We start from the raw sequence: 12,176 nt of genomic DNA, 5'->3' as shown, positions 1-12,176 counted from the left end.
TTTTCAATTTCATTTAGTTCTGATTTGATCTTGTTGATTTCACTTCTTCTGCTTGGTTTGGGGTTGGTCTGTTCTTCTTTTTCCAGCTCTTTGAGTCGTTTCATTAGATTGTCTATTTGTGATCTTCTTGTCTTTTGGTTATAGGCATTTATGGAGATAAACTTTCCTCTCAGAACTGCTTTAGCTGTGTCCCAGAGGAGTTGATAACTTGTCTCTCCATTGTCCTTTTCTTCATAGAACTTTTTTATTTCCGTCTTGATTTCTTCATTTACGAAGTAATCATTTAGTAGGAGGTTGTTTAATATCCACGCTTTTGTGTAGAAATGTGAGTTTCTGTTAGGGTTGATTTCTAGTTTTATTCCACTGTGATCTGAGAAGGTACATGGTATGATTTCTATTTTTTTTAAATTTCTTGAGATTTTCTTTGTGTCCTAGTATATGGTCAATCTTAGAGAATGTCCATTGAGCTGATGAGAAGAACGTATATTCAGTAGATTTTGGGTAGAATGTTCTGTAGATATCTGTCAGACCCAATTGTTCTAGAGTTTTGTTTAAGTCCATTGTTTCTTTATTAATTTTCTGTTTGAAGGATCTGTCTCATGCCGTCAGTGGGGTGTGGAAATCTCCGGCGATTATGGAGTTGCTATTAATCCATTTGCTAAGCTCCAGTAAGGTTTGCTTTATGAATCTGGGTGCACCTAAGTTGGGTGCATATATATTTAAAATTGTTATCTCTTCTTGTTGGATTGTGCCCTTCACCATTATATAATGACCCTCTTTGTCTTTTACTACTTTTGTTGGTTTAAAAACTAAATCGTCTGAAATTAGAACTGCCACACCAGCCTTCTTTTGGCTTCTATTTGCTTGGAATATTGAACTCCACCCTTTTATTTTTAGTCTATATGCATCCTTGCAGGTTAGATGTGTTTCCTGAAGACAGCATAGTCTTGGCCTGTATTTTCTTATCCATTCAGCCAGCCTATGTCTCTTGAGTGGAGAGTTTAAGCCATTCACATTTATTGAGAGAACTGATAGGTAAGGTAGATTACTGATCATTCTGTTGGGTTGGATGTTGTTGCTATGATTTCTGTCTTGAGCCATTGTAATATCTGGCCTTTAATATCTTTTAGTTTTGGTTGTTTTTATATTCGTGGGTTATTATTATGATGTTCCGTGCGTAACGCTGTTTTAAGTACTTCTTGTAGGGCTGGTCTTGTCTTGGTGAATTCTCTGAGCTTTTGCTTGTCTGAGAATGTTTTTATTTCTCCTTCATATACGAAGCTTAGTTTTGCAGGGAATAATATTCTAGGCTGGGCATTGTTTTGTTTCAAAAGAGTAAGAATGGGGCCCCAGTCTCTCCTTGCTTGTAAAGTCTCATTAGAGAAGTCTGATGTTATTTGAATTGGCTTTCCCTTTTATGTTACTTGCTTCTTTTGTCTTACAGCTCTTAGAAGGGCCTCTTTAGTTGATACTTTGGTCAGTCTGATGACTGTATATGTTGTGACATCTTCCTGTTTGCGTTGAATCTCCCAGGGGTCCTCTGAGCTTCTTGAACTTGTATATCAAGATTTTGAGCAAGGCCTGGGAAATTTTCCTCTATTATATCTTCAAACAGCTTGTCCAACCCTTCAGTGTTGTCTTCTTCCCCTTCTTGTAACCCTATGACCCTCACATTAGGTTTCTTCACATAATCCCACAGCTCTTGTAGGCTTTGCTCTTTTCTCTTGTTTCTCTGCTCTATTTCTGTGACTGATTTATTTAATTGGAGGGTGTTATCTTCAAGCTCTGAGATTCTTTCTTCTGTTTCATCTACCCTGTTCTTGAGACTTTCCACTGTATTTTGTAGTTCCTTGAATTGATTCTTCATTTCCAGGAGTTCGGTTACACTTTTCTTCATTGTGTCTATTTCTTTTCCCATATCCTGGAGACTTTTTGTGGTTTCTTTGTGTTGGTTATTGAGTTGTTGTTGCAGCTGGGTGAGTGTTCTTATGATCCGCATACGAAATTCCTCTTCTGTCATATTGGTTGCCTGATTTTGGTCGGTGTCCGTTTCTAGGGGGCTGGTGCTCCTCTTTGGGGGTGTGTTTTCCGTTTGGTTCTTCATATTTCCTGAGTTCTTTCGCTGATTTCTTCCCATGTCGATCAGTTGTTGTTTCTTTCCTTAGGTTATTGTTTGGGTATTCACACACCTTGTTTAGTTTCTGAGGCGTTAGGTGGTGTCTGTGGGTGAAATTGGACCACTCCCTGCATATTGAGTCAGTGGGTGCCGTGGAAAGGCTGTGCAAGATGCTGTCCCTGTCAGTAGGTGGCATTTGCTTGGAGGAACAGGCTATACTGTTGATTTTGTGTCTTGTTAACAGCTTATGTTCTGGGCGGAGCTGGGTTGGGTAAGCCTGCCTTCAGGCAGTTAGCAGGGGTCAAAGTTCTGTGCTCTGCTTCCAGGGAAAGCTGTCAGGGCAGGGCTCGAATGGTCTGGCTCAGCCTATGTTTGTGGGGGTGGGGCTGTCTGAGACCCGCAGTCTGGAGCGGGCCTCACTTCTTTCCACCCTCCCCAAGTCCGCAGCTACTCCTGGGCCTCTGCCAGCAGGCCAGACCACAAGCCACCAGGCCTCCCCGGACTGTGATGCAGTTGGGGAGGTTCCCTGCACAGGAATGCCACCTGGGTTGGGCGCACGGCCTCCTCCTGGGAGGAGGGTTGCCTTCTAGGATGCCGATCCACCCCTGGAGGCACACACACCTCAGTAGGCTGTTCCCGTATAACCCTTCTGTGCCCCGGGCAATGCTAGCCCTCAGTGCAGGGGATCTGGTCTGCAGGTCCGACCTCTGGGTCCCAGAGTTCAAACTGTATCCCCACCAGGGAGAGGATTTCCGGTCCCAATTCACCCACAGGGAGCCCAAGCTGGGTCTATGTCTCTCAGCCTCTGAGTCAGCACCGTTCTCCTGGGAACACGGTGCCAGCAGCACCTGGGAGGGCAGGTGGGTAGGGAGCTCACAGTCTGAATTCCCCTCAGTCAGGTGTAGGGTCCCAAACGGGAAGGTCCCGTTCCCTGGAGGTGCCTCCGGCTGGTGGCTCTATTGTCTCTCTGGGCAGCCGCGGGTAGGGTCGGCGGAGGGGAGGAGGAGGCAATATGGCGCCTGCTGCGCGGCTCGGGTCTGTGCACACGGAGGTGCCCGGAGGAAGTTGGGAACCTGGTGCCACGTCTGCTACAGCCTCACCGCTGGCTGGCGGCGGCGGTCTCTGGGCTGGTGTCCGCAGGTCTCTCCACCCGCTGGGGAGCCCACCAGCAGTCCCGGATGCAGGGGAGGGGAAACAGCAAATCCATCTACCCTTGCCGCTGGTCTCCGGGCTGCTCCGGTGGTCTCAGCCTCCAGTTCTCCTCCGCAGTCTCCTCCCGTGGAGTCTCCAGGGTCTCAGTTACCCCTCCTTCCGGCCCTTGTCCGCTGTATGCTCGTCTTCTTGCTTCTTTCCTGTAATTTCTGGTAGAATCTGTCTTTTCTGCAGAGACACTCTGTCTGGCCGTGTTATTTGTCCGCCATCTTGCTCCGCCCCCCTGTTTTATCAAATATCTTAAGCAGCTACTGTATGTTATACCCGTTCATATTTAATCTCTTAAAATGCCTACTAAGTTTATTTACTCAGTTATTTTGTATTTCTTTTTGTTAATATTATTAACCAAATCTTTTTTGAGTGTCTGCCATATATCAGAAACTTCAGTAAGAACCAAAAATTCACTGATGACTAAAATAAGTGCTGGCATTAAGAATAATTTGATGCATGGTCCAGTTGCTATTTATAACATATTTAAATGGAAAGAAATTGCTATAAAACACAACTCTTCAAGCACTTTTGATCTCACCTATTCTAGTTAGCAGAATCTTGTAAATAATCAGGTAAGTTCTAGCTGGCTTCAATGTCTATATTTATTCAATATCAGAAGGGCTATTCTTAAAATATCTAAAAATGTTTCAAAAATTTGTTAGGAATGACAGGCAGACAAGCTATAAAGAGCAGCAAATTCAGCTTATTATGTATATTATAAACAATAAATAATAAACACATGCTTCTAATGTTAATAGATGACTCTATCACTGAGAAACTAGCAATGACCCTTGGCCAGTGTAATCAAGGTTAAATTCTGTGATAGAAGGGATCAAGGTTAAGCTTTGCTGTAGTATGGGTGCTTATGTCTTTTCTATTTTTTCTTGAGAATAAAATTTGAAAAATATATCGATAAATCCAAACAGCACTGACTGTATGGATATGGATATGTATGGATATGGATATGTAATAATAGTAATATCTAATTTGGAAAATAGAGCCAAAAATGAGACAATAAATCTCAACAAATTTTGATGAATCAATACCCTGCAGACCACATGGAAAATGGGGTTATAGAGTTTGAGTTCTAAATCTTTTTTTAATTCTAGTGTGTTTTACAAATATTAACTTTATATTGTGCTAAATCAGGCCTTATTTCTGTTTGCTTTTTTCCAACCTGAGAAAGCCCTGCTGAACTATTGCTTTATGCAAGTGGGCAAGAAGAGCCAGGCAGGGGGCTATGGAGTGAAGAGTCGTGTCCTGCTTGGGATCCTAGTTGAAATGGATTTCTACTTTGAGAAGATCTTGGATGCCAATGTATACTCTAAGCAATCCTAGTGATATGTTCTGTACACTCTCTCAGCAGCTCCTCTCAAGAAGGCATTTAAGACAAGCTCAGGTTAATTACATCAGGTCTAATATTCCCAGGATAACCCAATGTTACGCAGTATACATACGATAGAAATCCAATTACAGTTTGGCATTACATTTGATTTACTTATTTTAAAATTCTGGCAGATGTTAAATAGGTTCAATAAACTTGAGGGTAATTTTAATACTCTATATTATATTTAAAATACTTCTGAGGAACTAAGTAAAATGTCAATTTCCCCGTGATTTGTTGCTACATTGCATATTGTTTTCTACGAGACTATTCATTTTTCTGCCTCACAGCCGCTGTCCTCATCAGTCCACACTTATGTCCCTTAATTCCTTCAGATGCAGTTCTGAATGAGCTAAAGCTCCCTCTGACATGCCCAAAGGCATCAGGAGAGCCAGATTCTGACAGGAAGCCAGGAAGATGGACCAGCCATCCATTTGTTAATGTGTCACACTCGAATTACACATGGCTGGCTGCAAAATTAAATTGCTCTTTCAGGAGATCAGCAGAGACATAGATACAGCATTATATCTCTGTATTCCTATTGTTTTCGGATCAGAAAATGCTTTACTTGTGTATCCTTGCTAAATTGTGTTCACTGAAAGGGTAGATTGAAAAGGGTATTGATTGCAGCTTTTCCAAGGTCTGGAGTGGTTCTGTGATTTTAGAATTGAACATTTAGAAAGAAAAAGTGTGTGTTTCCAGTCTTGGCACCTGGAAAATTCTGAAAACCTTTAATGACAAGGACTGATAATGAGATGATGTTGTTAAACTTCCTGGTAGTTATCTGTGCAGCTGTGTCCATTCTCCCCTTCCTAATATAAAGTGTTATATTTAAGCTTCATAATTTTTCCGTATATAATACGCATGGCCTGCAAATACAGTTGCATCCATAATGGAAGTTGCTCAACATACAGTTGGATCAAGAGTGAAAAGCATGGTATAACAGTCAGTGTATACCATTAGCAATGGATAAACACTGATAAGAACAATTCAAATTTTTTCCCTTATGGACTGAAGTTTATGTCTCCTCAAAATTCATATGTTGAATCTTAATCCAATGTAATGGTATTAATATTATATTTGAAGGTAGGGCCTTTGCGAGGTAGTTAGGTCATAAGTGTGGAGTCTTCATAATTATAATAAATATCCTTCTAAAAGAGCCCCTAGACTGCTCTGCACAAATCTCTCCCACATAAGCATATGAGTGGACGGCCATTGGCCATCTGCAAACTTCAAGCAGGCCCTTATTGAACACCAGATCTGCTGGCACTTCAGACTTTGGCTTCACAACCCCCAGAACTATGAGGAAATAAATGTTGTTTCAGCTATTCAGTTTATAGTAATTTGTTAGAACAGAGCAGCCCAAACTTACTATGAGACTCTAGATGAACAAATACAGATTAAGTTGCAATCACTTGCAAGGAATTTCAATTGCAATTGAATGAATGTCAAAAACAAATTATTTCAGAGAGTACAAATGAAAACCACCCAAATGAGAGCAAACAGAGACTATTTATTCAGAGTCAACCACCATGATTTGCATTTGATAAAAGACTCCAAGGTAGGCAGAGGAGTGCAAAACCTTTAGAGGGAAGAGAGAGAGAGAGAGAGAGAGAGAGAGAGAGAGAGAGAGAGAGAGAGAGAGAGAGAGAGAGAGAGAGAGAGAGAGAGAGAGAGAGAGAGAGAGAGAGAGGAGAGAGAGAGGAGAGAGAGAGAGAGAGAGAGAGAGAGAGAGAGAGAGAGAGAGAGAGAGAGAGAGAGAGAGAGAACCTCAGGGATGCTCTGGTCAAAGGATATTGCCATGGACACTAACTTGATAACTAGAAGCAAGGCATAACATGTGATTGACCAGGAGAGAATATTTGGTTTTCTCTGGTTGGCCCTCAGTTAGAAGCAGGAGCAAAAAGTAGAGAAATTGACAGTAATTGACTAAATCCTGACCTTCCTAGGCTGGTTGCTACAGAGGTTGTGGGTCATAGTTTTGTTGTCATATATGATCTGGTCACTGTCCATTTGTATATTCAGTCTCTCAAAAATGTTTGTTAGAATAACCATTCAGAATGTAACTTTAAGCAGATTAGTTTCTGCAATGAAGCAGCATTATTAACTCCAGTTGTGGGAAGATGGTGTGAATAAACACATCAAATATTCTTTTTAGGGTGTAGGATCACTCACTAGAGAAGCTAATGATATTAACCTATTGAAAATGAGCAAAGTGCTCATAGTGTCCTGGACTTCCACTAAAGAGGCAGAAGTCTAGACAGTTCTGAAAATAAACACATAAATGAGGTGACCCTGGATTATGAGCAACTGCACACACGTGCTTTAGTGACTATAGGAGCCAGATGATGCTTTGCTTTCATCGTAGGTCACAAAGGGCTTATCTACTACAGAAAAAAGGGCCAGTGTTGAGAGGAGGAAAGGCTCTGTGTGAAGTAGCAAGGTCAAAGCAGGCTTTCATGGCGAATACATGGCTGAAGCAGGGCCAGCCATAATGAGATTTGGGCAGGGAGTGTGCAGATAGGGAAGACATTTATGTAGTGTGGATAAAATAGGTAAAGGTGTCTACATAGAGATGAGATGGTAAATTTAATTATAGGTCCCACTATAGCCAAGTAAAATAGCAGAAAGAGCAAAATGAAAGAAAATTGTAAAAGATATCATAAAAACTATGAGATACAATGTTGTTGACAGAAAAAAATGAAGTGAGGTTGCTTTAGGACAATGTAGTATTTGAATCTGGATGTGTTTTTGGAGGTGACTGAGCAGGATATTTAAAAGGAATTACTTGTAGGTAGGTAGATATCTACCTAAAATATGCATCCATCTAAAATATGCATTTTAGAATGAGAAATCATGGCAAGTATATATGTGAAGGACTCTTCAGGGAAGTGATATTTTGAAGCTATGAATACATTTTCCTTATGGAAAAACTTAGATAGAAAAATGCATAGACCTCTTGAAATAGGTAATGACCATACATGATGAGAGGAGAAATAAGAATTTGTGGAGGTTTCAGAAAAGTAAGATGAGAAATCTTCATATCATAGTGCCACAGCATCTTGAGGAGGTCCACAAAGATGGAGGAGATGGGGGTCATATTGTCTGTGAAGTAACCAGGAAGAAATACTATGAAAGCCACTGATGTATAAAATGCCCTGATGTAATAGTTTGTAATGAATAGTCTTTTATTAACTAATAAACTAGAAAGACTATATTTTAAGCATAAAATGAAGTTTAAGAGTATCAGTACAAAGTATACAGCTTTGGCTTAATTGAAAATTGAATATACAGGAGGTGAGGACTGGCTGTGTATATTTAAAAACCTGCATGCTAAATTATTTATACATAATTAAAATGAACAAATCAAATGAAGAAGCTACCATTCACACATCCCTAATAAATAAATAGCTGGTTATGTGGGAATATAGGAAATTATATTATAAATAAAAATGATTTTTAAGCCAGTAGTCTTTTTAAAATGTATAATTACTGATGTCAGAGACAGTTTGTGTAAATTTTACTGAAACACACTGAGTTGGGAAGAATTACAAAATGTATAAATCATAAATAGAATATATTGTTTAAAGAACTTACGACAATTTTTTAAGGATGAATCTTCACACAACTTTTAGAAAAGGACTGACTGTTACTAAAAACTCCAGCAATTATTTTGTTAGAAGCAAGTTATTTGATGATTTTACCTCTTCACCAAAAATCTACCTAATAAAAGATTAGGAAGGGGTTTAAAACAGTCCTCTTTCCAATCCATTTCAGGTATGTCTTTTTAAAGACTTCATCCATTATATATATATTTTTCACTGAGAAGTATATATATTTTACTCATATTACCCAATGTGATGACTGCATGAGAAAAGATACATTCTCATTTTGCTGGTGGGTACAAAAATTGATAGACAATAAATAAGAGGCTATCACAATTTTAAATATGTATACTTATGACTTAGTGTAACATTTTTAGGAATTCAACTGTAAAATTGTTAATGTGAATTGCTTATGTAAAGTAAAACATTGAAAACAACTTAAGCATTTGATGAAAAAGAATAATCAATTAAATTATATCTATATTGTACAGTAGTTTTCAGCTATTTAAAAGAATGAGCCATTTAAAAATTGAAAGTATGATCTATTCTTGAGTAAAGAATACCAATTGAAGAAAAGTATGTATAAAATGATAGCATTTTTGTAAATTATTATTATACATATGCAGAGATAATTGGGACAAAATCTTGGAAAGATACATATCAAACTGTTAATGGTAATTTGTTTAGCAATATTTAAGAAGAATAGCCAAGGAAAGGTTTGGGAAGTTTCATTTTCACTTATACAAACCTGTATTAACTTAATTGTTTGCATTTTTATATTTTTTGAAATTTTTATTTTTCTTATTTTCTTTCTTTTGCTTACATTTATTTTTGAGATGAATTTATTTACAGTGAAGTATAAAAATCTTATGTGTTCAATTCTATAAGTTTTGACATAAACTTAGATAACCAGCACCCTTATTAACATAAGGAGCTTTTCTCTCACCTTCTACTCCTTCCCAATCAACCTTTACCTCTAAGGTTCTCATTATTTGACCAAAATGTATTATAGTTTTGCCTTTTGTAGAAATGCCAGTAAATGGAATCATACAGTAAATACTAATTTGTGTTCAACTAATTTTGCTCAGCGTATCTGTGGGATTCCTACATCTCATTGCATGTACCAGTAGTTTATTCCTTTTAATGGTTGAGTAGTGTACCATGATGTGAAATATTCTGATTTTTTAATCCACTCTCTTGCTAATGGATATTTAGGTTACTTCCAGTTTTTGACTACTGAATAAAGTTGCTTTAAATAGTATCATAGGGGTCATTTTGGAGACATATTTTTTATTGCTCTTGCGAAGATAATTTGGGCATACATTCTGTTTGCTGTATTTTTTTGTAATTCTGATTAAGACCTTATTTGAGATGGATAAGAGAATATTAATGCTGTGCTACTATAGTCCAGGTAAAAGCTTTCCAATTTTAATAGATTTTATTAATTATATGGGAAATCTCTTAGGTCTGGACAATAATATATATACTAATATATGTATACACACATATATGAATATATATGCATATAATATAGTTATATGTATAGCATTGTATATATACATAAATATATGTACATATTCACATATACATATATATTCAGACACATATGCATAATAACCACTCAATTAATCAATAAGTATGATTGAGTTTATTGAGTAGCTTATTGAGTAGCTCTGATAAAACTGCTTAACTTCTCTGTATTTTATTTTCTAGTATATAAATAAAAATAACAACTTTAATCTGTAGTGGGAAGGTTACTAAGGTTAAGAAACATAATAAAATTTATTTGGAGAATCTTAGCTTAGAGCTTATGTATATAGTGTACTGGTTGATATCAAAATATAATTTTTACTATCTTCCCAAAAGTGTAGAATAATCTGCTAATTTTTTCCTAAAATTGTACAATGGAAAGGATATTGAAAACCTTGGCCATGACCTTTACTCAGATTTGTTTTTAATGCTAGGATGATTAGAATTACATATTGTTCTAGCCTGGAATAGAGCTTTGATGTTTTATATTGTTATTATTTTACATAAATACCTTTGATGGTAGGGAGTCTTATAAAGTTTTGATATGATTAGCTCCAAGGTTGTTTTCATAATGAAACAGAAATGTAAAGTCAAGGGCTAAAATCCTGGTTATCAGGTTTTCTGCTTTTATTTTCAAATATTTTTTTTATTTTATTAAGAGGATTTGTGCTTGCCCAAATACTCTTGATGCCTACGTCTTTCATGTTGTCTTTCATAAGATTCTAAGACCACAGAATTATAAATGGGAAAAGTTCTTATCTGAACAGCTTTCTGATCATCTGTTTGTTTACTATATGGTTAGCCATTCTGAATACTGTAATGAATACTATATTTTCTATTCCACTCCTTTTTTCTTTCATGCTGTGATGATCCCTAAAAGAAAGCAAAAATATGCTGATGTAATTACAGGTTCAGGGCAATAGCTCTAGGAGTTTAATGCAGTTTCTTATGCTTCTAAGGATATAAGTCTCTAAATTAATCACAGTTTGAATTATCCAACTGGTTATTATAATTTGTTCTTATGCTTTGGATATTCTTTTTTCTTTTTTCTTTTTAGTTTTAGAAATAGAAAATTTGCTCAGTGGACATCTTACTTCTTCATGTAAAGTATATACCCCATTCTTATGCTGATGTAAAATCTTAGTCTATTTTTGTGAAAAATGAGGTGACACTTTTTAATATGCATCTCAGCAGCTAATACTGAAATACATCTTTGTGAACTTTACAAGTCATGACACAATTTTTAAAATGTAATACCATCATTAATATCAAATACTTTGGAGTCAAAGCAATGATATCTCTGTGGCTTTTTCTTACATATTGAACAATATGATAATGAGTAGGTAGTACATGCACACTAGAAAGTGACAATGTGATTACACTTCCTGTCCCTACACCCTTAAATGTGACTGGCTTGTCTGAACCTGTTCAGTTTAGGTATATATATATAAATATATGTATTTATACATATATATATATATATATGTTTGTTTTGTATTTCATCTCAAGTGTTAATAGCTAAGTATTAATTTACTTGTCATTATTTACACCTAGACTGAATCTACTTTTTCTGGCAGTTAGTCCTCTCCCACAATACTACAATACATTGCTATTATTTTTGCTTTTAATAGCTATTTTTTAAAAGATTAAAAATTTAAAACATGTCTTTTATTAGTCATGGAAACAGTCATTTATGAGCACCTCATTTTGTGGAAAATCTAAATGTCTACCTAGGATCATGTTATTTTGCATGAAGAAGTTGCTTTAATATGTCTTATATTGCAAGTCTGGTGGCCTTGAAATAGTCTCAGCTATTGATTTCCATAGTCTTTATCTTGCTTTCATTTTAGAAAGGTATGTGGGCTGGGTATAGGATGGTAGGTTGGCAGCATTTTTTGTTTTGTTGTTTTATAATATATAACTGCATTGTTATAGTTTTTGTGTATTGCAAAGTTTCTGAAAGAAGTTGGCTATAATTTTTATTTTTGTTCCTCTATACATAATTTTTTTTCTTTAACTGTCTTTCAGATTTTTTTTTCAATTTGGTTATAAGTTGACTTAGTGATTTTTATCTGGAATATTTACTTGACTTGAGCTTCTTTGCTTTGTAGATCTGTAGTTTCCATACAATTGGAAAAGTTTTAGCCATTATTTCTCCAAACATTCTTTTTTTCTTTCTGTCCCTGTGTCTCTTTCTTTTGTTTCTAGGACTTCAAAATATTAGGTTAATTGAATTGCTCCATAGGCTACTGATATTCTGTTTATTTATTTAATTTTTCACTTGTGTGGATTTTTAGATAGTTTATATTAATATTTATATTCTCAAGTTCATTGATTC

The sequence above is a fragment of the Microcebus murinus genome, chromosome 5 (genome assembly GCF_040939455.1).
Source record: "Microcebus murinus isolate Inina chromosome 5, M.murinus_Inina_mat1.0, whole genome shotgun sequence".
Classification (NCBI taxonomy): domain Eukaryota; kingdom Metazoa; phylum Chordata; class Mammalia; order Primates; family Cheirogaleidae; genus Microcebus; species Microcebus murinus.
Note: the sequence above shows the minus strand (reverse complement) of the source record.